Consider the following 23,873-nt stretch of genomic DNA (forward strand, 5'->3'; position numbering starts at 1 on the left):
TTGGCTCCTCCAGGCTTAGGGATCTGCTTGTGCTCCTGCAGCGCTGTGGTCCATAGGGCCTCTGTTTTTCTACCCCTTTGACTCACAGCTTCTCAGTGTCCCTGCCTTCTGTGATCTCAAATAGGAACTCTCTGCCTTGGCCTCAATCCAGACGAACCTGTCATCATGAACGGCATCTGTCCAAGCCACTTGGCTCCTCTTTCCTGAAGCCTTCCCTGGTTTCTCCAGTGGTAATTAATCTCCGACTCTGCCCTCACTTAGCAATTGGCACAGGCTCAGTTATGGTCCTTACTGATTGTTGCCTTCTGGGAGTCCCCGCCTCATCCATTGCACTCCAGGGGCTTCCTGGGCAGGGCCTTTGCCTTCCAAAACCCCTGACACTGAGCACTCCAGCAGAGTAGGAGCTCCCCTGCTGTTTGCATAACGTCCTGGAATCTTTGCTGCAACTCCAGCAGGTTCACTGGACTGGCCAGCCAGACCTGGAGAAGCCCTACCTGTATTTAACAAGCTTCCTCTTTCCTATGAGGAGACTGAGACACACGGAGGTATCCTGTTCCTGAGACTGCTCTAGAACAATAATATTTAAATAAGCACATTTGCGGGAAAGTAGAGGTGGGAAGGGGGACACGTTCAGTCCATAACAGAAGATGTCAGCTTTTGCATCTACAAGCTTCAGAGAACAGAGCTTGGGTCTTTCTGTGCCTAAGTAATTCAATGGAGTAAATGCTGCCATCCGAGGGAGAGAAAATGAAGCCTGGAATGCTAAGTACTAATGCTGATGGCTGGATACTCAGCCAGGCACTGTGTCTTTAAGAAAGATGAAGGCACATCTCTGGGGGTGGAGCCTGGCTCAAATAGCCAGGTGCTTGGAAGTTGTTAGGGCCTGCTTTTGTTGAGAGTAGGGCTTTGCGGTTCTGGTTTGCAGTTCTGGCACCACTCCGGCCCTGCTCCCTTACTTCTCTCTGCCACACGACTCAGCTTTGGCACCCGGTGAGCATCCCTCCCACCCACACACCCACGAGCTCTCTGTGCCGGCTTTCCAAGCCCAGATTTGACAGCTATCATTTTCAAACTCTTCTGGCCTTTCTTCTTTTCAAGTTCAGACTCTTCTTTGGTTAAGATAAGCTTCTCCACATTTTCCCTTTCCTATCTGTCAGCCTGTGCTGGGGGAAGCAGCTGAAAATGAGGAAGAAGCCTGGTTGTCCGGGGTGAGGATGAGGCCACCCAGTTTGCTGGCTGAGCGAGTGTTTCAAAGTGGCTGTGTGTGTGTGTGTGTGTGTGATGCCTGAATTGATGACACTGGAGAGAGCGTCAAGGTCCCCTACGCCTCCAACACCTACACAGTCTTCCAGGTGTACACGGCAGGCACTCAACAACTGGCAAAGGTTAAGAAATGCAGTAATGGAAGGAGGGCTGGCCTGGGAAATTAAGATGCTTGCGTTCTGAGTCCAGCTCCACCTGGATGGAGATTTTAACAGCGCTTTAGCCTCTCCAGGTGTCCATTTTCATAAAAAAGGCAAACATTTCCATTCTCACCTCTTACTGTAGCTGAAAGACAAATTAGATAATGGATGAGACATTTTCCTGCAATGATCAGAATGCAGAACCAGGTCAGTGGAAGTTACAAGGAGGCAGATTTCAGATCGAAATCAGGAAGACATTTCCATTAACCAAAGTCCTAGGTTTCCTAATCAAGCAGAGAGCTTTCTGTCCCGGGAACTACTCAAGCCAGACGGGATGATCCTCTGACAGTCATCCACATGAGGGGTCTGAGCCTAGGCAGGGAGGTCGGTCCCTTTGAAATGTGAAGGTCTATATTTTGGTGGTGCTTTCTGTCCTGGGAACTACTCAAGCCAGATGGGATGATCCTCTGACAGTCATCCACATGAGGGAGACTGAGCCTAGGCAGGGAGGTCCCTTTGAAATGTGAAGGTCTATATTTTGGTGGCTATAGATGGGCTTTTGAGAAGAACCTATGTAAGGCTATAAGTATGCTGGCATTTCTGCATATTTTCCAGAAGCCTGGCCAGCTCCAGGGACTGGAGATGGGTATTGAAAGCCAGAGGAGAGCAGACAACCTGGACGTCCCTCAATGGCCTTGCGTTTCCAGCAGCCCAATTTGGGGCAGGGAGGTGCGGGTGGGTAGAGAGCTGAAGGACGCCGTTCAGGAAACCACGAACGCAAAATATAACTGCTTTGGAACTTAAGATGTGTGGCTTGGGGTGGGGGGAACCCTACTTTACACCCCTGCTTGGGACCCACCCCATTCTGGTGCCCCAAGGACTGGACATATTGGGATCATCTGAGAGCCCGGGGTGCTGATATGCCCCTGGCGGGCGCCGGCAGGTGGAGGTGGGGCCGGGGCAGAGGAGGAGCCAAGATGCCCGCCTCACAGAGAGATTTGGACCCTGCGTGAGGTAGGAAAAGGGAGAGAAAAAGCACAGCCTCCTCTGGGGGAAAGCGTGTAACCGGAGGGGAACATGTGTCTGGTGTAGTCAGTTCTTGTGGGAGACAGAACCCTGTCTATAGACCGAGGAGGAGGAGCTCCCAGAAAAGCAGAAGCTGAACACTTAGGAGAAAGGAGATAATTAACGGATCAAAGACTGGGGTGGGCGGAGTTAGGGATCTAAAAAGCTGTGAAGGGATTTTTCTTAAAGAGAAGGGGAGAGGGGAAGGCAGGAAGGAGGTTGAAGCCCACCCAGGCGGCCTTTATTCCACCCATGAAAAGCGAGGGAAAGGCCCCCTCACCGCCCCCTCTGCGGGTGAGGGAACTTGAGGAAGGGGGACGGAAGGTCTGCCGTGGGGGCGGGAGAGAGATCCTGCGCAGGGACCAGGGTCCTCCAGACAAAGAAGTGCTTACCGTCACCACAGCCAGCTGTGAGCCTCCTCTGAGGGTAGAGGGGACAGCCATGGAAAAGGCCCAAGAGTCCCCAGGTGGGACTGGTGAGTTTAGACATTCACCTACTGCATTGAGGGGTGGTGTTGGCTGCAGGACAGGGCAAATTTCCCCAAGCTGGGGTGGGGGAGGGGGAGAGACTAAGCCCAGCACGAGAGAAGAGGATCCTTTAGCAGAGAGTGTAGAAAGAATTCAACTCACACGCTAAAGTTAGAGTCAAAAGGAAAGTTTATTAGAGAAGGGGTAACACTCCATAGACAGCGTGGTCTTCTCTCAGAGGCAGAGAGAGAGACCCTGAGTGTTAGGGAATTCAGTTTATATGTCATTCTTTAGTCCCATTTCCTGAGATGTGGACATGCGGCGAGGAAGGGGAAGGTAGCCTGAGAGGCCGACTGGCAGTTCCCAGCCTTAAATCCCTGGGTTCCTCTTGGTTTTAGCCATTGGGAATGAACGATTTTATTCATGTAGGGCAGCCACTTGCAGACTCTATTGGTTCCTTTTTCCCCTTCCACAGGTGTGGAAAATGGGTTGTTAACAATCCCATTAAAAATCTTCCTTTGTTCTGTAGGTGTCCTCCTGGCCTGGCTGCAGGGCTGATCAACATACTGCAGTCTCTGAATGTAGCTTGATTAACATTTCATTCTCTTGTCTCCTCCCTGCATTAGTGTGAACCCCTAAGAGGCCCAATTCTGGCTCTGTTCCCTTTGCTCTAATGATAGGATGTTGGGCAAAGCTAGAAACCTATGGGATTTCCACTGTCTGTTGGATGGAGCCAGTAGAAACTCATTCACCAGGCTTAGGAGTTGAAGAAGGTGGGGAAAGCTGGCTACAGACACACTTGCTTTGGGGAAAAGCAGAGTATGTTATTAATGGCACCACCCACTCTGTGGGATAGCAGATACTCAAGGCAAAGCAAGTTCTCAAGTCCCATCAGATCGTTTCCTTGGGACATGTGTCCTGTGAAAAATGATGAGGGATTGGTACCGAGGATATAGGAGCCCAGCCTGACTCTGCCTCTGAAAGCTGTGGGACTTTGCTTAGGTCATTGGCCTCAGTTTCCCTTCTTCTCCAGGTATATTTCTGGCCAGTTAGGACAGAGGGCAGCTCCACGTCGTCTAGCGAGGGAGCGGCTTCATAGGAGCTAGGTCTTTCCAAGTAGAGCACGAAGAGTCTAGAGTGAGGCTCTTATCTCCTCTCTCCCCGCCCCAACCAATAAAGCACAAATATTCCATAGTCTAGTGCGCCCATGCAGCTGTCACAACTTAGCCTCCCACCCACCCCTTGTCACATGCTTCAGTCCCTGCACCATCTTCTGTTGCTGCTGTTCCCAGCTCAGCTCCCTGGGCAGCTCTGTGGCCAGCACAGCATAGGCTGTGCTCATGGATGTGGTGTCTGAACCCAGAACAGAACCAGAGCCGCCCTGGCTAACTGGCTGGAGGCAGCTCATTCTCTGCCCCCTGCAGGGATCTGGGATTGATTTACCCTGTTTCCGTGGCAGCGCTGGTTGCAGTGGCAGCATCTGCTTCCCCACGTGGCTGAGTGAGTCACCATCACTCACATTAACCCTTAGCACAGCACAACCCTGCTGGGACCAGCAGGAAGATGCCAGAGTGCTTTGCACTGCCTGGTGGCTTCCTGCCCCGGTTCTCAGGCCTGGTACAGATAGTGCATTAGGCATAGGGCCTTGGGCTGGGCTTGCCCTCCCAGAAACCCAGCAGCATCTAGATATTAGAGCTGTTAGATCTGCTTCAACTGGCTTCGGAATGGCTCATCTTGGCTGCTGGCAGCAGCTGCAAGGCCTTATGGGAAAGGACTGCAGGTTTTTGGACTCCAAGTTCAGAGCTCTTTTCACTATCCAAAGAACGGCTCTCAAACTTGTCTTTTCCTGGCCGCCTCTGCATCCATGTTCACCCCAGGTTTCTTTTGGCTTTTATCCCAGGACCTTCTTTTGTGATACCCTTCAGCCCTCCCCTTTGGGAAGCAGCCCTCGAAAAGGATTTTTTTTTTTCCCCAGCTGTCCTTTTCTCTCTGGAAACTACCTTTCCTCCATCCTTTCCCCACCTTCTGATCTGGGTAATTTGAAAAAATGAGTTCGTCCTCTGTCATTAATGGCAGATAGCAGGTTATAGTGCTAATCTCTGGTATTGCATTTAACCCTGACTTTGAGAGGCAAAGAATCAGTCTAAGGCAATGGTTTCTCAAAATATAGTCCCTGGGCCAGCAATATCAGCATCACCCAGGAGCTTGTTAGCAATGCCAATTCTCAGGCCCCACCCCCAACCCAGACACATCGTGGAGTCACAACCTCTGGAGGTGAGGGCTGGTAATTTGTGTTTGAACAAGTCTTCCAGGCAGTTGAAGAACCCCTGGTCTGAGGAAATGGATCTGTGCCAGTGTATTTCCTACCCTGTGCGGAATGGAGAGTGTTGGTCCATACCTCTGTCTACACTCGCAGCACAGCTACAAGTGTCTTTCTGTTTTATGTAAGCCACACTGGGGGGCTTAAGTAAGCAAAGACCCCAACTGCTCCAAATCTGGGGACCTGGAGTTTTCCTAGATCATATCCTTTCTCTAGGATGTTTGCATCACATGGAAAGAAGCTGGTGTGTTGTTTTCCTGTGTGGAAAGGGCAGCATTACCTCACCTACCACAGAGAGGGCCTTGTGGGTAAAAGGAAACCCACCCACTGGAAACGACCGATCCTGCCGCTGTGGCCAGGCCCCGGGCCACAGGAGCACATTCCCTAATAGCTGAGGAATTCCAGCAGAGGAAAAAGGCACTGCTAATACTTATTAATCAGTTATGATTACTAATGGCTCTTTTTTACTGATTAGTTCTTTTGTACTGATTAGGTTTTTTTTACTGATCACCTTTGTGCTGGGCCCCAAGGAACTTACAAGAAGGTGAGAGCATTAGTCAGAATAGATTAAGCTATGGCAAATAGCAGACAAACCCCAAAGTCTCACTGGCTTAGCATAGCAAAGGCTTATCTTGCAAATGCTTTATGTCCAGCGAGGGTCAGCTCTGCTCTGCTCTACAGAATCACTCAGAGGCTCTGGGTGATAGAGAATCCACATCCTGTAGAATCCACAGTCTGCCGCAGGAGAAGAAACAGCTGGAGGAGTCAGGCCCCCACCCAGAAGTGACTCCCATCATATCTGCTGGCGTCTCACTGGGCAGAATTAGTCACATGGCCTTGCCTGACTTCAAGGTGGCAGGAGGAGTATGCAGAAAGGAGAAAAAATGGGTAAAGTAGGACATTACAAAACACTACCACACTGAGAAAGACCACTCATTTATTCATTCACTTACTCGTTAAGAATCTTTGCAGAATCTTTACAGTGCATCGGGCATTGGGCCACACCCTGGGGAGAGAGGATCACCAGGGTAACTGCCCTTGCATTGCCATTAACACTGTGTTCTGTAGGAATAGTGCCCCCTGGAGTTGTGCAGTGCAGGAGTCCAGCTCTTATTTTTCTTGTATATGTTGTTTTGTCATCTATCTTCCACACAAAAAACTCAGCAGCAATTTTATATGACTTGCTCACTGCTGTATTCTTAGAGTTTAGCACAGAGCCAAGCAGGCTCTGTCAGTACTTGTTAAGTGAATAATTGAACATGAATAATTATTGACTGGGTTTTCCACTAGTCCCTGCCTTTGTGGAGCTTATAATCTGTGTCAAGAGTTGTGTAAACAATTAACTGAAGTATAAAAAAAAAAAAAATCTTATGCAGATAAAGTGAAATATGTGTCAAGTAAAAATCTGGGCTCCGTGGCTTGGGAGCACAGAGAAGCAAGGGGTCATTTTGACCACAGGTGGTGGGGTCAGGGAAGCTGTGCTTGTTTTGTAAGCAAAAGGCTAAGGTCCAAAGAGGTTGGAGGGGTGGGGGTGGGGGTCTGACACAGGGTAGGTTGCAAAGTGGGTGGAAGGACCCTACCATGTCTCTTGGTCTGGTGGTTTTTCTTCTCCCCACACTAATAATTAACAAGCCTTTATATTTGCATAGCAGTTTACAGTTTTCCAGCAGCTTTCATATGTAATTACAACTTCTCTTTAAGGCGTAAAAGCCCCCCAGGCACCCAGCCTCAGAATTTGGTTAGCTTTTGGTGTTTTGTTGGGAGGCTGGACTTCTAGTTCTCCCTGCCCCACCCCACCCCAGCCCATCCCACCTCGAGGTAAACACTTCCCTTTCAGCAGCTGCCCAGGATGGCCTGATGGAGGAGGTGGCGGTCCAGAAGAGCAGCCGCAGAGGGGATGGGCAGGCTCTATCTTAGCAATACTGGACAGAAAAAGTGGAGGATGGCTGAAACTTCCCCTGTAGGCAGGAATGGGGCTCGTGATATTCACTTGAGCTTTCAAGTGAAAACAATGACATAGGCTTCCCATCTGTCTTCTGAAACACCTTTGAAACCATTCCATCACAAGTCCATTAATTTTATGGGGGTTCCAAAGACAGGGCAAAGTTAGAGTTTATCGATCTGGAATCTCCCTCGTTCAGGCTTTGTTATCTGTGGCCAGCTGCCTCACTCCTGCCTTTCTTTCCTTTCCTCTCTCACCTGCCTGCCTTCCCCTTCTGCAAACTTCTCAGACCGAGGCCCAGCTAGGGCTCCATTCACTCTAACGTTTCCTGAATGCCCACTCTCGACGAGGCCCGTGTTTAGTGCTGGAGGTTCAAGGATAAGTAGGACAAAGCCAGAAGCTATAAGATGGGCATGACCCAGGCACGACACCTTCCTAAGGTGCCTGCTTTCCTCCTGTTGCTCCTGTGCCACCATCTACCCTCTCCCTTTCACAAAACTTGTTTTCCTGAGATTTTTTCTGTGTGCCAGGCAACAAGTTAAGGGTTTGCATGCATTCTTCCACTTTTAACATCAGAAAGGTTCTATCAGTATGCCCCTTTTCTAGGTACCTTAAGGCTTAAGAGGTTATATAAATTGTTCAAAGTCACATGGCTAAGAAAGGGCCCAGACAATTCCTTCCAGATTGTCTGCCTTCAAGACCTTTCTACTTCCTGCTGTGCCGTGCAGCCTCCCCCCAAAACTCTGCAGTCGACTGTCTACACTCAGAATAAAGAGAACCAAGAAGTGCCTAGGGTGTTAGTACTCTCTCTACCGGCCCCCCATTTTTTATAGCTTTTTTTTTTTTTTTAAGTCTAGTGGTTCTTTCTAAAGACTTGGAGATCATTGTCTCCTCATATTCTTGGAGTTTAAAAACCTGGATGTTTTAATCATTTCTTTACCTCAAGAGTGCAGGAGAAATCTTTCCTGACACCACCACGTCAGCACTGGATTGACACTTGGGCAGTGGCTTCTGTCTCAGCTCATCTCTGAGAGTCCTGGAAACCACGTAAAAGCTGGTCTGTCTTTTTACGTCCTTAAGGCAGGGTTTGATGGTCTAAGAAGTGATTCGCACTGCCGGTCTACTGGCAAGCTTCACGTGTTGTCATCTTTTCAACCTATGATCCCCTGTGAAAGGCAGGAGATGGCAAAGACCTCCGTGGAGATTTCCTGAAGGGTCACATCCAGGAAAATGGAAGGCACTGGAGGGCTATATCTCTAGGTTGCATATGGTTTTCAAGTATTCTTGTAAACTAGCTAAATATCTATAGCTGGATCCACAGTAAGGATTTTGTTATTCTGGTGTTTGAAGCTGTCGAGTCTGGATTTTTTTTTTTTTTCATGTTTTACCCTATTCACCCACTCCAGCTAGCTCAAATTCCCTATGCTAAAAGTATGGAGAGAAGAGGAAGTGGGGGAAAATGTTAAGAACTCCCCAGATGGTCTTTTAGGGTCACCCACCTCTCCCGGACAACTTTGGGGCTGACTGCCTCCAGGAACATTTCCTCTCAGTCTCTTGTCATTTCTTCATCGAAGCTTTGCTAAGCCTTCATGCTGAGCTTTGTCTTGAAGGCTGCCTTTTTGGGTAGTAATCATGGCTCAGTTAATTGCCCCAGGAAGGCGGCAGATGTTGAGCTAAAAGCATAGCAGCTGGGAGTCCAGGAAAAGGCAGGAAGTCACGTGTTAGCATCAGGGGCATCCACTAGCAGATAGTGAATCTCAGGACATATAGGCCCAGGTTTAGGATAAGGACCCCAGGCCCCGAGGAGTCCAGTTCTAGAAAGACTGAGTTACTGGGACTCGTGGTGCAGGGAGAAGAATGATGTTCAGCAATCCAGGTGGGGATTTGTTATTTCATCCACAGCTTATTTTTCAGGACTGGGGTTAATATCTGCATCATAGAAATAACAAGAATAAGTCAATGCTAAGTGGCAGGAAATTAAACTTGAGCTACTGAAACCTCTCCAGCCGAAGTCAGGCACACTGGATACACACTTTCGTCTGCCCAGCTCCTCCCCACCCCCACTTCATATACCCTACACAATGACCTTCCCCACACAGCCATGGCCATTTTGTATGACATAACCTTCCCCCGTGGCCCCAGTTGACCGATTTCAGGGTGACATCCGAGTCACTGAGGCCACTTCTCCATGGTGACACTAGCAGACCCTGTCAACGCCCAGCACTGGTTCGCTCATACTTACTATATTCTGACTTAATCTGATGAATCTCCTTTAATGGATTCTTCTATGCTATGTATTGGCCAACAGGTTCTCCAAATGGTTAACATGCCATTTATAATCCGATGTTCCTGCCTCACTCTTGTTAAAAGCCAAAAGATCCAGAATGATTTAGGCTCTTCTTGTTAAAAGCCAAAAGATCCAGAATGATTTAGTCATTTTCTTCATTGGGTTTCACACAGCTTCTTTCAGAGCAGTCAAAAGAGTCTAACTTCATTTTGAAGCAAAAGGATTCCTTTCAATACTGCAGCTCCCTCTCCAACCTCCAGGATCTGTACCAGTATTCAGACTTTCTGAGTGGCCATTTCTATACCAGGCAACTGAGCCAAACCTTAACTAATTTCAGTTAAACCCCTCAAGCTAGGAGTTAGGTGAACTTAGAGTAAGCGGACTTCTTAAAGAAACAGACTGTTCCCATAGATAACCACATTTAAGCAATTTTTGTGCTATCTACTTATTTAGTTGATTGCAAATTTTTGGAGAAATGCTAAATATCTTTGTATTCCTTGGCTCACAACCTTATACTTAGTAAATAAATAAATAAATATGCAAATAAATAAATACAAGTTTGATATGTGGATAAATCATTCGATCACATCCTCATGTTAAATGTAAAATTAATAAGTATCAAATCAAACCCCATCAGGATACATTTTTAAGGTATACTGATATATTAAGAGTGGCTTTATAATATGCCCCAATATTGATAAAATTGGGCAAAACAAACTGGCACTTTTCTTTTGCACATAGCGCACCCAATTGCTAAGGGCCCAGTTTCCAATATGTGTCCTACATAATGAAGATCTCCAGCCTTGCTGTTAAAAATTGTTTAACCCTTTGATGGAATAGGGAAGTCTCGCTGGCAAAGCAGAGATGGAGGTTGTCTAAGGGAGTGGCTGGGACACTGAATGGTCAGTGAGTATTCATTCTGTTGGCTTGGTGCAGAGCTCAGTTAGAAGCAACTTCTGAGAGCCCCTCCTCCAACCCAATCCGGAAAGCAGGAGTCATGGCTCCCCTGACAGATGCACAGGGAGAACCCACAGGAAGTGAGTACAGAAAGGTTCTGCCGGTGGCAGAGCTGATAGGATGTGACTGGGGACAGAGCAACATGAGCCCATGGAGAGAAGCAATGGCTCCAGGGGCAGTGTGGGCCCCCCTCCCGGGACACAGGGTTACTCCAACCTCCTCTTTTCTTGCTGCACCCAGACTTCCACACGTGGCAGGCTAGACTTCCGGTGTAAAGTCCTCATATGGCCCCCAGATTTTCTGTATAGTGAGGGAAGGAAGTCCTCAGGAACACAGGCACAGGACATAGAAATTCCTATCACCTTGTAACTGAGAACAGAAATTAGAGGGCCTAGGGCAGAGAAAAGTGTGCTATAAATTTACACCTTGTCTCTGCTTCTAGGTTGATGACCTCGGTGAAATGCATCTGCACATATCGATGCACATTAGGATTCTGGGCGGCTCAAAGTAGGCATGGGGTGGGGAGAAACCCTCTGCTCTCCATTGCCTCTCCAGGCCTCAAGTGGTTCCAACTCTCTCCAGCATTAGAATAGGTCAGAGCACTGCAGGTCATTGGTGGTTCTGGCCTATCCGTGTTTATTCCACCCTCTTCTGGTAACAGCACCCTGATATTAACACATAACCTCTGGGGACTCATCCTTCTCACACTCTCAGACCTTGTGACCTCACAGTTCTGCTCTAGAAGTGGACAAGTGCTCCTGTCCTGACCACACTCGGGTCTATTTCTGGCCACATTGTTGATGTAAAAGGAAGATATGTGACCCAAGCCTGACCAGGCAACCCAGGGCAGATGGCTGGAACAGAGGAAAGAGGAACTCTTCCCACGGAGTGAGTGCAGAGATTCGGGATGGAGCGTGGAGGAGAGGGGAACAGTGTGGGGAGCTGGTTCCTACACAGAACCGGCACGGGGGAGGTCAAAGGAAACCGCAGAACCTTTATTCAACCAATTATTCAAGCCAAGGAATTTCCTCTTCTTAAACCAGATCGAGTGGGTTCTTAATGCAGCTAAGAGCTCCCTAGATGAATACAACTGCTAATGGTTCCGCCAATTAGAAAAGGGAACAAAGAGAGGGCCAGCTCTGCCACCGAGTCCCGTAACTGTGGTGCCAACTCAGACGGGCTCCACTTCTGTGCCTTTCCCATTTTCTCCCCTGAGAGCATTCCACACACAGGCAATTCTCCTGGAGAGGCTGCCTCAAATCCCAAGGACAGGAGGGCGCTGGCTCCCGCGTTGCTTCCCGCCTCCTTGCGTCATTGTGTCTGTCGGGGGAGGGGGAGATTTCCTGTGAGTGCACTTAAATACCTTTAGAGCCATTTTTAGACTTTTTATTCTATAGACCAGAAAACTGCTGAAATTAGGAGATATTTGAAGTAGCTCTTCATCAAGCCCAGAAGAGATTTCTGCTGTCGCTATATTTAAAAGCCCAGCAGCAGGTTGTTGGGGCTCGTGTCTTGCCGTTATATAATAAACGTAACGTTAAGCTTTGGAAGCCTCGAACACTGGTGAGGAAGGAGGAAAACAGTGGCCTCACAGTGATAGTGCTCGGGAGATGCTTTTTGGAGGTTGGAGAGAAGATTATATAGTTTTCTGCATTCAATGGTATTAAAATAACAATGTGTGCCCCACAGCTTTGCATTACTATTTAAATCCCCAAAGAAACAGAAAGAATAAAAGAAAAGGAAGAACGAAGGTGGTGTATTCGCATAAAAGAGAAATGTAACCAACAGCCCAATAGAAGTTGTTTTTAATAAGAAAAAGGGACCCAAGAGATGTGGAGTGATCTATTTTAGAAAGGAAAATAGATTAGCTTTCTATGTGGTGTAAAACACTACCATAAACTTAATGGCTTAAAACAACACAAATTTATTTTCACAGAGACCCTGCTCAGGGTCTCATAAGGCTGAAAGCAAGGTATTGGCTGGGCTGGGGCCTTGTTTGAAATACAGGTTCCTCTTCCAAGCTCATGTGGCTTTTCACAGAATTCAGGTGCTTGCCATTTTATGACTGAGGTTCCCATTTTCTTGTTGACTGTTGCCAGGGACTGCTCTCGGGGACTAGAGGCCTCCAGTGTTTCCTCACCATGTGATCCCCTTTGTAGGCCCTCCCACAGCAGAGCTGTTGGCCCCTTCAAGCCTCAGGAAAATCCCTGTCACACTTCCAATTTCTCTGACTTCCATCGCTGACCTCTAGAGCCGCTTTTAAAGAGTTCACCTGATTAGGCCAGGCTCACCTATCTCAAGGGAGGGGGTGACTGACGCAGGGTGTGTGCATGCCAGAAATCTTGGGAGACCGCCTTAGAATTTTGTCTACCTCAGTAATCAAGCTTTGGTTCTGAAGCAGAAACCCAAAACATGTAACCCTAGTACACTACTACTATGGACTGAATGTTTATGTCTCACCAAAATTCATGTGTTGAAGCCTGAACCTCCAAAGTGATGGTATTTGGAGGTGGGGCGATTGAGAGGTGATTAAGTCTAGAAGAGGTCATGAGGGTGGTGCCCCCACAATGGGATTGGTGTCCTTATAAGAAGAGCAAGAGAGACCAGCGCTCTCTTTCCACATGTGAGAACGTAGCGAGGAGTCTCCAAGCCGGTAAGAAGGTTGTCCAGAAACTGAACCAGCTAGCACCTTGCTCTTGGATTTCCAGCCTGCAGAACTGTGAAAAAAAATGTGTTGTGTAAGCCAACCAATCTGTGGTATTTTCTTATAGCAGCCTGAGCTGGCTCAGACAGCTACACTATGGAAGGTCCCATTAATCTACGTCATCATGAACCTGGGGAAAACAGGCTGTTCAAAGGCTGAGAAACACCCAGTGTGTAGAGTTTTCCAATGATTGTGTTCTTCCCTGTACACCTCATTTGTTTATTCATTCAACGACTGAGCTCCAATTCTCTTCTTGCCACCCGAGCTTGACCCCAGGACCAGAACTAGGTGTGACCGGTGAGCACCTAGGGGACAGTATTTAAGGAGTTGCTCGTTTGCGTGACCCTGAGGGGCAGTGCTGCCGACATTTTGCACATCATACTTTATCCTAGTCCTGGCCCTTTTAGGCACAGAGGAAACAAAGTTGTTTTTGTTTTGTTTTGTTTGTTTTTTTAAAGATGATTTCTTCCTCAAGGCACACATACAGTTTAAGGAGGGAACAGGTCAAAACCAGAGAGCACCACTGTGTTTTTGGAACTCCAATGGCCAACTTCACAAGGGCACAAACTTTCCGCTAAAAAGCACAGTTGACTATAACGGAAAAAGTTAAGTGACTCCTTCTGACCCTTGATGATTCCATAAGTAAAGTTCTAGAGTCCTTTATAACACTGTTAAAATAACATTGGACACTAATAGAGACTCGACGCTCCATTTCATTGAATCATAACTGGTGAAATCTTTGCCACCTGTTGGTACAGTTTTCTCCATCCTGAGGAAAAGACCACGTTTCTTAGGGTACCCTCATATCCTGTTCCTCTCTCCCTGAAGTTTTCTCTCTCTATTTGCCACTGTAGCATCAGCGGGAGTGCTTGTGGAGAGAATTTCATGACTCCTTTTTTCCCTCAGTTCCATCTATGGAATCTAACTCACCATCCTGTAGGTTGTCCCAAATTTCCCTCCTCTGGCTGAGAATTCTGCCCAGGCTCTGTTCTGAGCACCCTCTGAGCCTTGATGATCCTCAGGCACAAAGACCAGCTGGATCCCTCTACCTCAGCCCCAAAGCAGAGCCCAGGAAAGGAGACCACCCCCCAAGGCCTCCTGCTTTGGATTCTTCTGATGAGACTTCTCCACTCACTATTCTCAGCTCACCCGCTGAGCAGGAAGACAGTCTTGGTGTTGCATTATCTGGTTCAGCATAAACTTTCTTAAGTAACTAAGAACAGACCTGAGTTGTATTTTCCAAGGCAGTTCTCTGTGCTAAATGCTTGACCAGGAAGAATGTTAGAGAACTAAGCTGACTAATTCCTCAAATTCAGTTACAGAAGGAACTTGAGGGATTTGACTTTGGGGGTCCCTGAGGTTGCCACAAGCTAGATCTGCATCTTCTAGAGTTCTTTGCATAACAACAGACCTATTGTGAGGACTTAACTTACCCTCACCCTCACGCCTGAAGCAAGTCACATGTTTACTTTCAGCACTAGAAGAAGGAGGGGCTGGGAGCAAAAAAATGAGAGGAATGCTAACCACAGCTAACCTAAGTCAGACTGCCAGGCTGGCTACTCACTAGGGCTCTTCTTACCCTCTGGGGACAGTGTGAACAAAAATCTGGATCTTTGCACCTTGTTCTGAATATTAAAGTTCTGATTCAAGGCTTAGTCACTCCTACTTTGATGCAATTATTTATTCATCCCTTTGCCGAGAAGGTGACTGAGTATGGACAACAAAGAACTGGAGACTGACCTTTTACCTCTGGGCTTTCAGAACTGAAAGAAGCTCATTAATTTCTCTCAACTTCAGTGTCCTCATCCAAGAAAGGGGTAATTACATTTGGCTCTCAGGATCTTTTTGGAGAATTAGAAATGATATACCTGGCACAATTCTTGGAAAGAAACTATTACCCCCTTAAGAAAGGGTTACTGCTGCTGTAACTGTTACCCCAGCCTCTGGGTATGTATTATTGACCTGGCTGTGAGTTTGAAAGCAGGTTGTATCTGTATTGCTGATGACAATTACAGTGCCTGACACAGAGGAAGTGCTCAATCACTGAATAAGTGTTGAGAGTCTGGAATTTGAGCAAAGGGCGGCAGCAACCAGAAAATAAGAGTCTGCATGCAATTACCTGCTCTATATCCTGGGTCAGTGGTACTCAATATTTTTGTTGTTGTTTGGAACACATCCGAAGGGAATGACATGCAGACGATGTGAGTCATCAATAATTGCAACTCAGTCTTTACTACTGAAGAACAATGTCTCTCAATATCTTTAAAGCAACCCCGGTGGTCCCACCATTGATTGGGACACCCCTCACACTGTGCTTCGGTGGGTAGAATGTTTACTGCCCTGACTTCCCCCACTAACATACACAGGAATTATCTCACATGTCCAACTATCCACCATGTTTCTTGGCCACTGGTTTGACAACACACCTTTTACTTTTGCCCAGCACTGCAAATTGCAGCCACGGTGTGTTGGCCTGCAGGCCTCAGGCAGGCACTTCAGCATTGCCCTCGGACTTCAGGATTTAGCTTTGCAGTTTCTATTTGTCAGTAATCCCAAAGGTCCTTGACATGTAGTCATTTGTGATTTTGTTAAGATAACCATTTAAAATATGTATTTATATACACACACACACACACACATATATACATGTATAAGTAGCACATGAATATATGCTATTGGAAATGCTCATACAATAGAGAGATATATAGAGGAAAATGTGTAGAAACATTCCTTTATTTGTATCAGTCAGGGTAGCCCACTTTATACTACAGTAACGACCCCACACACACATCTCAGCGGCTTATAGCAACACATATTTGTTTCTTGTTCACACTACATGCTTTTCACAAGTCGGCTACAGCTCTGCTTCTTGCCTCTTTCACTCAGGAACCAAAGCTGATGGGGGAACCTAACCTCTATGTGGAGTGTATCCGTCTCATGGGAGAAAGAAAGAGATAAGGCAAATGATGTCCTGACTTATAAAGCTTTGCGCAAAAGAGACCAACACCATTTCTTTGGTTAAACAAGTCATATGACCATTCCTAAGGTCAACAGCATGGGACTATGTCCTTATACAGAGAGGAAGACTGCAAGTAAAGACAATGGAACGTCTGTCAAATGAGAATTCATCTCCACAACCTCCTCCTTGGACGACTTCTCTCCCAAGGTAATTGCTCTCAACAGTTCAGTCTCCTTCCTTATTCGCAAATATATTTGCAAATATATACATAAATGCTTCCATATTTCTAGTTTATTAGTGAGCTTGGATATTGTTTCTATTTATTGGCTAATTTCACAATTAGCCTTTTGTGAATTGTCTGTTTCCATTCTTCACGCATTCTCGAGTGGTGGTTTTTTTCTTTCGCATTTGAATGAGTTATTTTATATGTTTTCTCAATATTAATCTTTTGCCTATTCTACCGGTCGTGAATACGAGCATCTCTCTTTTATCATCAGGAATCTTCCAAAACACTAGACATGGAGTGCAAATATGAACCAGCAGCCTCTTTCCTGTCAATTCATCATTACCAACCAATTTCCGAAAACACAGAAAAATGCCAGTATATTGAACAAACTATTTAGTATGTCAGATGCACAAAACATTACTCCCTGATGACCGAACAGTGAATTGATTTTCACAGACCTTTGCATGTGCGCAGCCACATAGCCTCTCTGAGCACCGTCCACATCCAACTCACATCACGTAGTTGACATTCTACGCTTTTCAAAACATCTGCATGTGATTTTGACTTTCCTCCAGTTCCATTTGGAAAGTAACTGGAGAATTCCTCCCCCCACCCCGCCCCATACACATGCTACTTTGTTTAAAATGTTATGTTGCGTTTGGGGGACGTACAAATGTATATCTCTGTGTGAACCTCGACCCCAAACATGGACTGAAGAGATGTGTATACTCCCTGCAGTCTGAGTGTTAAAGATGAGAGGAGTTCTACCGAGAAAAGATCGCCTGGGGAGGCAGCTAGGGAGGGGTAACTCTAGTTGTTTCCATTTTGGCCATTTTATTCTTAATTTTGTTTTTGGGAGGGTTTCCCCCCAGCTTTACTGAGATATAATTGACAGATAACATTGTGTAAGCTTAAGATGTACAATGTGATGATTTGATATATGTCAATATTGCAAAATGATCATTACGATAAGGTTAGTTGACAGATCCATTACCTTACATAATTATCGTGTGTGTGTGTGTGTGTGTGTGTGTGGAGAGAACATTTAAGATATACTCTGCAACTTTCAAGTGTACAATACAGTATTATAAACTATAGTCACTACGCTGTACATTAGATCCCCAGGACTTACTCATAACTGGAAGTTTGTACTTTTCGACTAACATCAACCCATTTCTCCCACCCCCAGCACCTGGAACCATCATTCTACTATCTATTTCTGAATTTGGCTTTTTAGGATTCCACATATCAAGTGCAATCATACAGTATTTGTCTTTCTCTGTCTGACTTATTTCACTTAGCATAATGCCCTCAAGGTTCACTCACGTTTTCTCAAATGGCAAGATTTCCTTCTTTTTTTTTCCTATGGCTGAGTAGTATTCGTGTGTGTGTGTGTGTGTGTGTGTGTGTGTGTGTGTGTGTGTGTATTCATTCATTCATCAATGGGCATATATGTTATTTCCAAGTCCTGGCTACTGTGAATAGTGCTGCAATGAACATGGGGTACAGATTATCTTTTGGAGATAGTAATTTCATTTCATTAATACTTCATATATACCCAGAAGTAGAACTGCTGGGTCATATGGTAGTTCTGTTTTTTAATTTTTTTGAGATACCTCCATACTGTTTTCATGACATCTTTTTAGTTGCAAAATTTGCCATTTTCATGTAATCAATTGTCAGTTATTTTGTTTATGGTTTTTGGATTTGTAATCTTGCCTTAAGAGACTATCAGGATTATTTCTAAAAAATTTTCCTATATATACACATATATTTTTAAACTATTAAACTATTTTAATAGTTTTGTTTTGTTTTAATTACAAAGGAGTTAATTATTGGATAAGGTATGAAGTGGGGTTGAGGGAGTTTAATTTATCTGAAACAGGTAGCTTATCAACCATATCCCCCCCACCAGACACACACACACACTCACTCACTCACACGCTTCTTACTGTCCCAAAGTAAATAGCTTCATCAACACCCTGGGGTAAGATTAGATGGCACATTAACACCAAAGGAGCAGCCTGGGCTGAGGAGACAATGCTGAAATCTGAATGAAGAATTTGGAAAATGCTGTAGCCAAGGAAGGGCCTTAGTGGCTGGCAATCTGGGCCAGGGATCTCCAGGCCATGGGCTGACCGCCAGCTGTCCAGTCGGTATCCTTCTCATTTCCTTAGAGGTGATTCCTTAGAGGGCTTCACCTTGGAAGCCAGAGCCCTGCGTGCCCCAGCCAGGGCTTCTCAAATTCTTCCTACTCAGCCACCCCTAGCTCCTGGAAGCTGCATCACTGGAGGGGCGTAGCCAGTCCCACCCCAGGCAAATGTGATAGTTCTCTGCCGTCTCCACCTTTATCTTTAAAACCGAAGCAAAGTTTATGTTCTATATCATATTTCTGTGCTTGTTTTGATAAAAAAAAATGTGTGTTTTTAATTTCAGGCCTAACCTTCCTTCTCCCTCCCCAGTAGAAAACCTAATACAGCTCTGGACTTCATAGCATTCATTACAATTGTAATTAATTCACATTTGCCCAATTATTCATTTGCTGTCTTTCCCATTAGACTGCAAGCTCCAGAAAGGCAGTGGCCATGTCTGTCTGCTCAGCGCATTCTCAGTGGGTTCGCCAGTGTCTGTCTGAGGCTATGGCTTTTATTGAGCCCTTTTAACCTTCTTAAAATAAGGCTGATGGGAATTCCAGTCCTCAGGCAGGTCAAGTGTCTGTGCTTCCTTTTACAAGCAGAAAGGCCCGGGCAGTGGCCTCACAAAGGGGTTATTGTTTACGAGTGGTCCAGGTGAGAGGCGCAATCCATCACCACTGAGGCCCAGCCCTGTCACAACTCTTGGCACCCTCCCAGTGACAGCAAGACAATGACATCACCTCCAACTATATACAAAGGACAGCTTATTCTGTAGAGCTCTCTAAGGAGAGTACTTTAAACTCATTCTTGCTGTATTAGGTATATAACATCATAACTCAGAGTTTCCCAGATTCAGTTCAAGGACATAGATGATTCAGTAGGTATTTGATTTATAAAAGTTCTCTCAAGTTTTCAATTTCTTCAGGAAATGGAAGCATTTTTTATTGAGGGTAGGAAAACAAGTCAATTTGGAAGAGGAGCTGATTTCTCAAGTAAGAAATTATAAATTATATCAATTTCTCTCACCTTTAGGTCTAATTCTCCCATCTCCCACAGATTTTCAGTGACAGCCCTTATCCTTATCATTCTTGATATCCATAGAGTACTATTCAGAAGATTTATTGGTTAAAAAATGCAAATTCCATAAAACAGCAAAGTGCTGTTTCTAAGTTTCACGCAAAGATGTGATTGAACAAACTAGTCAGCATTTGAAGACGATGCTAAAGAAAAATAGTGAGAAAGCTGAATGGTGGAATAATTATTACCATAATTGCTTACATTTATCGAATATTTGTTGTGTGGCAGATACGAGGCTGAGTTCTTTGCCTGAAGGAGCTTGCTTAATCCTCATGGCAACCATTTGTGGTAGGGAGACTTTTTATTGCCATTGCATAGATGAGGAAACTGATACTTGGAGAGCTTATATAACTCTCCAGCCTAGTAGAGAACAGAGCCAGAGCTCAGAGGCTGATTTATAAAATTCTGTGGTCCAGTATCTTACCATTGGCCATGAACAAGCAATGAGCATTTGTATTTGAGAAAGAAATAGCCTTCCAGCATGCTACATGCAAGTGCTAGCTGGCTTATGTTGTTTAAGCCAGGGCCTAATAGACTTGTTTCAATGAACAAATACATAAAAATCTGTTCTAAGTGGCTCATTTGATCTGTTAAGTGGTTTTGTTTTGTTTTTTTTTGTTTTTTTTTTTAGTGGCTCTGAGCCTGTTTCTTCCTCTGGAAAATGGGACCAAGAGGGTGACTGTGAGAATGAAATGAAATACTACATGCAATGAAATAATGCCTGACTAGAAGCAGGCATTAATAAATGTTAGCGATTATTAATAATAGATCATTGCCTCCCTTGACTTGAAGTAACACAACATTGGACACATAGTATCTGCTCGACCCACCCCTATGCAGGGTGGGTGATCAAAAATTTTTTGTTCCCTTAAAAATGTTAAGCGTTGCCTCTTCCATCCAACCCCACCACTGTTTAACAAACGAAATGGTTATAAGTGAGTTTGGCTCATTTTTAAATTCCAGCAAGATCCAAATCCCTGTCTGACTAGCGAAGTTCTGACTAGCAGTGCTCTTTTGAACTACGTGTTGACATTCACAGTCTCTGTTTAAGTTCTTTCTCTGATAGCAGCAGCCCTGGAGTTCCTTTCTGTCACTTTAGTGGGTTGGAGTTTTGTGGTTGTTTCATGCCACCTTTATGGAATACTCACTGCAGGCCATTTAAGAACAGTATGACGCTGCCCTGAAACCTTCCTGTCCCAACCTGGTCCACAACCATTCTCCATTTTGAAAAACATTTTCAATTCCCTGCAGTTCAGTGTGAGGCAGGAGAGGAGACGATATATTTCTTATTAATATATTAATAATCACTAGCATTTATTAATGCCTGCCTCTAGTCAGACATTATCTCGTTGCATGTAGCATCTCATTTCATTTTCACAGTCACCCTCTTGATCCCATTTTTCAGAGGAGGAAACAGGCTCAGCGAATGAGCCCCAGGGGTCACACAGCTAGCAGATTGGTGATCTAGGTTGGCTGCAGGTCTGACATCATAGTCTGAGATTCTAATCTCTATTCTTTAGTACTATTTCAGTGAGTTTGCGCCAGGAAGTTTAGAGATAGGGGCTAGTGGAATCCAGGAAGTTTCTATGGAGGAAGTGGAAGTCGAACTGGATTTTGAGGATTGTATTGGAAAGTTCAGAATTGCACTAGGAAGAACGTAGGGCAGAAAAACAAACAGAACAGGCTTTCTTGCTTCTGTTTTCTCTGTAGAGCAGTGGAGAAGATGAATTAGACCATTTCGTGGTTGGCATAACCAATTAATTTTAAATTCAACACCTGTCTTACCATTTGAGCCTAATCTTATTATAGCAGATCTCTTCACATTTCTTTTGTTTGTGTAGACTTTATACGCAGGGGTTTTAAGTCTATCAAAGAGCATCTGTGCTGAAAGGAATTATTTTTGTGTGCATTAAAATAATTGGCCCAATTCCTCTCTGAACCAACAAGTAAAACTTATCTGATTCCTGTTTTAGAGGTAAAGGAATCCAGTATAGGAAGAAAAGCATTTACCTTGCTACCTCTTTTTTATTTCTAGTTTGCAGTATGAAGTCCAGAAAAATGAATTTATACTGTTTGGAGGAAGAGCTGAGGTCAGCATATCTAGCCTGAACTTAGCACAGAGACAGCGTCCTTGACAGTCATGCTTAAAATACATGATAAGCGAGCAAGATATTCCAATAACAGAGAGGGAACAGTCTGAGAAATTTGAACTTAAATATCCTACACATGACATCTGGATATACCCCTGTCCTCTTTTATTCCGCTTTATACCATCCCACTGTGAAAGTGCCTCATATAAAATATTCTTTCTGAAATATCCAGACATTGTTTCCAAGTCATTTAATTTTCTTCAGGTCATTGGCTCTATGTCCTTGTCTTTCAATCATCTACCTCTTTCACAATTTCAATCTTCTTGTCTTATTTTGTAGAAAGTAATTTTTCCAAAGCTATATTTCAATGCATATAAGGAGAAAGTTACTTGACTTTTATTTAGCCTCTCCAAAAGAACTTTCTCTGTTTCAGAGAAAGCTAGAATCAGGTGACTTTTGTCTCTATATTTGGGCAACCCACTCTTCAACCCTATGCAGAAATAAGCATCATTGGTGGCAGCCATGTAGTGTGGGTGGGACCAAGCCTACCTTCAGCTCCAACAGATAGTCCCCACTGGTCTAGGTCACTGGCAATCCAGTTATTACAAGATTTGGTTCAGGTATGAGCCAGTCAGCACAAAGCTTGGCCTTGATGTTGGCTATTTGTGGCAAACAACCTCTCCTGTTTTATGGGAATAAGGCAGCTTGTAGACCTGATTATAGCCAGTCTTGCTACAGTCACCAGAAAGTTATCCCTAAGGGCAACCAAAGTTGGGTATAAAGAGAAGTGGAAAGAAATTGAGTCTTCACATCACTGTAGCAATCAATGCAGTCCACTGTACCTCTGGACTCAATTATGAGTTTCAATTAGGTTTTCTGTTATTTGCAGCCAAAAGCATCTTATTGAATACACCCAACTACTGAGCAGTTGAACTAAAATGCAGTACCATACCCCAAAATGTTGTTTATCCATTCTAATTGTCTAACCATAGCCTATTGCATAATTAAGTTGCATCCATCAGTAGTGTATTAGCTAGGACAGGCTTGTTATGCGTGCTTTTTACTCGCATAACAATCTGAAGCAAGTGTTCTTGGTCAGTAGTTGGCTCTCTTCCACATGGTTCCATTGGTTTTTCAGGAAGCCATACTCCTTCCCCCTTTTGGCCTGCCCACCCTCTGGGGCCTTATCATCTTCCTCCCCAAGCTGGCAGTGAAACCCCTGTCAGGGCATCCCTGCTTCTTAAAAGCCTCGGCCCAGAAATGGTACAAACCATTTCCACTTTTCTTTGGCAAAACCCCATCACATGGCCACATCTAACTGCAAAGGAGCCCAGGAAGAAGAAGTGGATTTTTGGTAAGTAGTCTTAGACCAGATGGAACACTTTGGGAGATTATTAAATTACATGGGAAAACACTAACAGAGCAGTGTGCATAGTATCAGCCCAAGATTCCTCAAGACCCACATCTATAAGTGCGTAAGCTATGTCTCTTTCAGTTTCAGCCCTATGGCAAGCCTTTGCTTTCACTCTTCTCCAGCCACGTTCTGCTTCTGGTACATTCACGATGATCCTGTTTGCAAATACACTCCATTATCCACTGGTAAGCAAAATAGATTTTATTAAAGATATTGTGTGGAGACAGAAGTGTGATCAAATTCCTCTATTAATATCTGTACTTCCCTCCAAAATTCTCTTCTCTGTCGGCAGTCTCTCCTCACCTGTTACTCTTCTCTGGCCACATGCTTTCCTGCCACCATCACTGGCCCCTGATAGCCTCCTCATTGCTTGAGCAGTTCAGCTCCTGTTCTTTGCAATATGCCGACTTGGCAGAACAAACAAAATTCAATGATATATTTTTTTCCCTCTAGCATACCCCTCAGGGCCTTAGCAAATAATTCACTGAATAAAAAAGGTCTTTTCTTGGAGCAGAGCTGGGTGGGAAGTTGCTAAAGAAGGAAGTAAATTTTTTTTTCCATAAAAGTTCATTTACTTAGAAAGAAGACTGGAAGGATATTCCCAAAATGTCAACAGTGTTCATCTCTAGGTAACTGATCAGAGTGGTGTTTTTCTCTTGTATGTTTCTGTACTTTCCTTTAATTTTTGTTTATGTATTTTTTTCAAAATTTTATAGTACATAATGTACTTCTTGAATAATCTGAAAAAAGCATAGTAAATTCGATTTTTGCTCAACTTTACTGAAATTAGGAAAATGTGAATAATCAAACCACAATGAGATACCTCC

The 23,873-nt window shown here is 44.9% G+C and overlaps 1 long non-coding RNA gene across 1 annotated transcript in view; it reads left to right on the top strand.

Annotated features, from left to right (window-relative positions):
- Positions 1 to 865: 865 nt before the first annotated feature.
- The window catches only part of LOC107196681, a 39,126-nt gene continuing 16,118 nt past the window's right edge, over positions 866 to 23,873 (top strand). The window contains exons 1-2 of the long non-coding RNA XR_001518111.2: positions 866 to 990; positions 16,032 to 16,311. This is a non-coding gene — a long non-coding RNA (uncharacterized LOC107196681). The remainder of the gene's footprint in view (positions 991 to 16,031; positions 16,312 to 23,873) is intronic.

This window comes from Pteropus alecto, unplaced genomic scaffold (assembly GCF_000325575.1).
Source record: "Pteropus alecto unplaced genomic scaffold, ASM32557v1 scaffold8, whole genome shotgun sequence".
In the NCBI taxonomy this organism is placed as follows: Eukaryota; Metazoa; Chordata; class Mammalia; order Chiroptera; family Pteropodidae; genus Pteropus; species Pteropus alecto.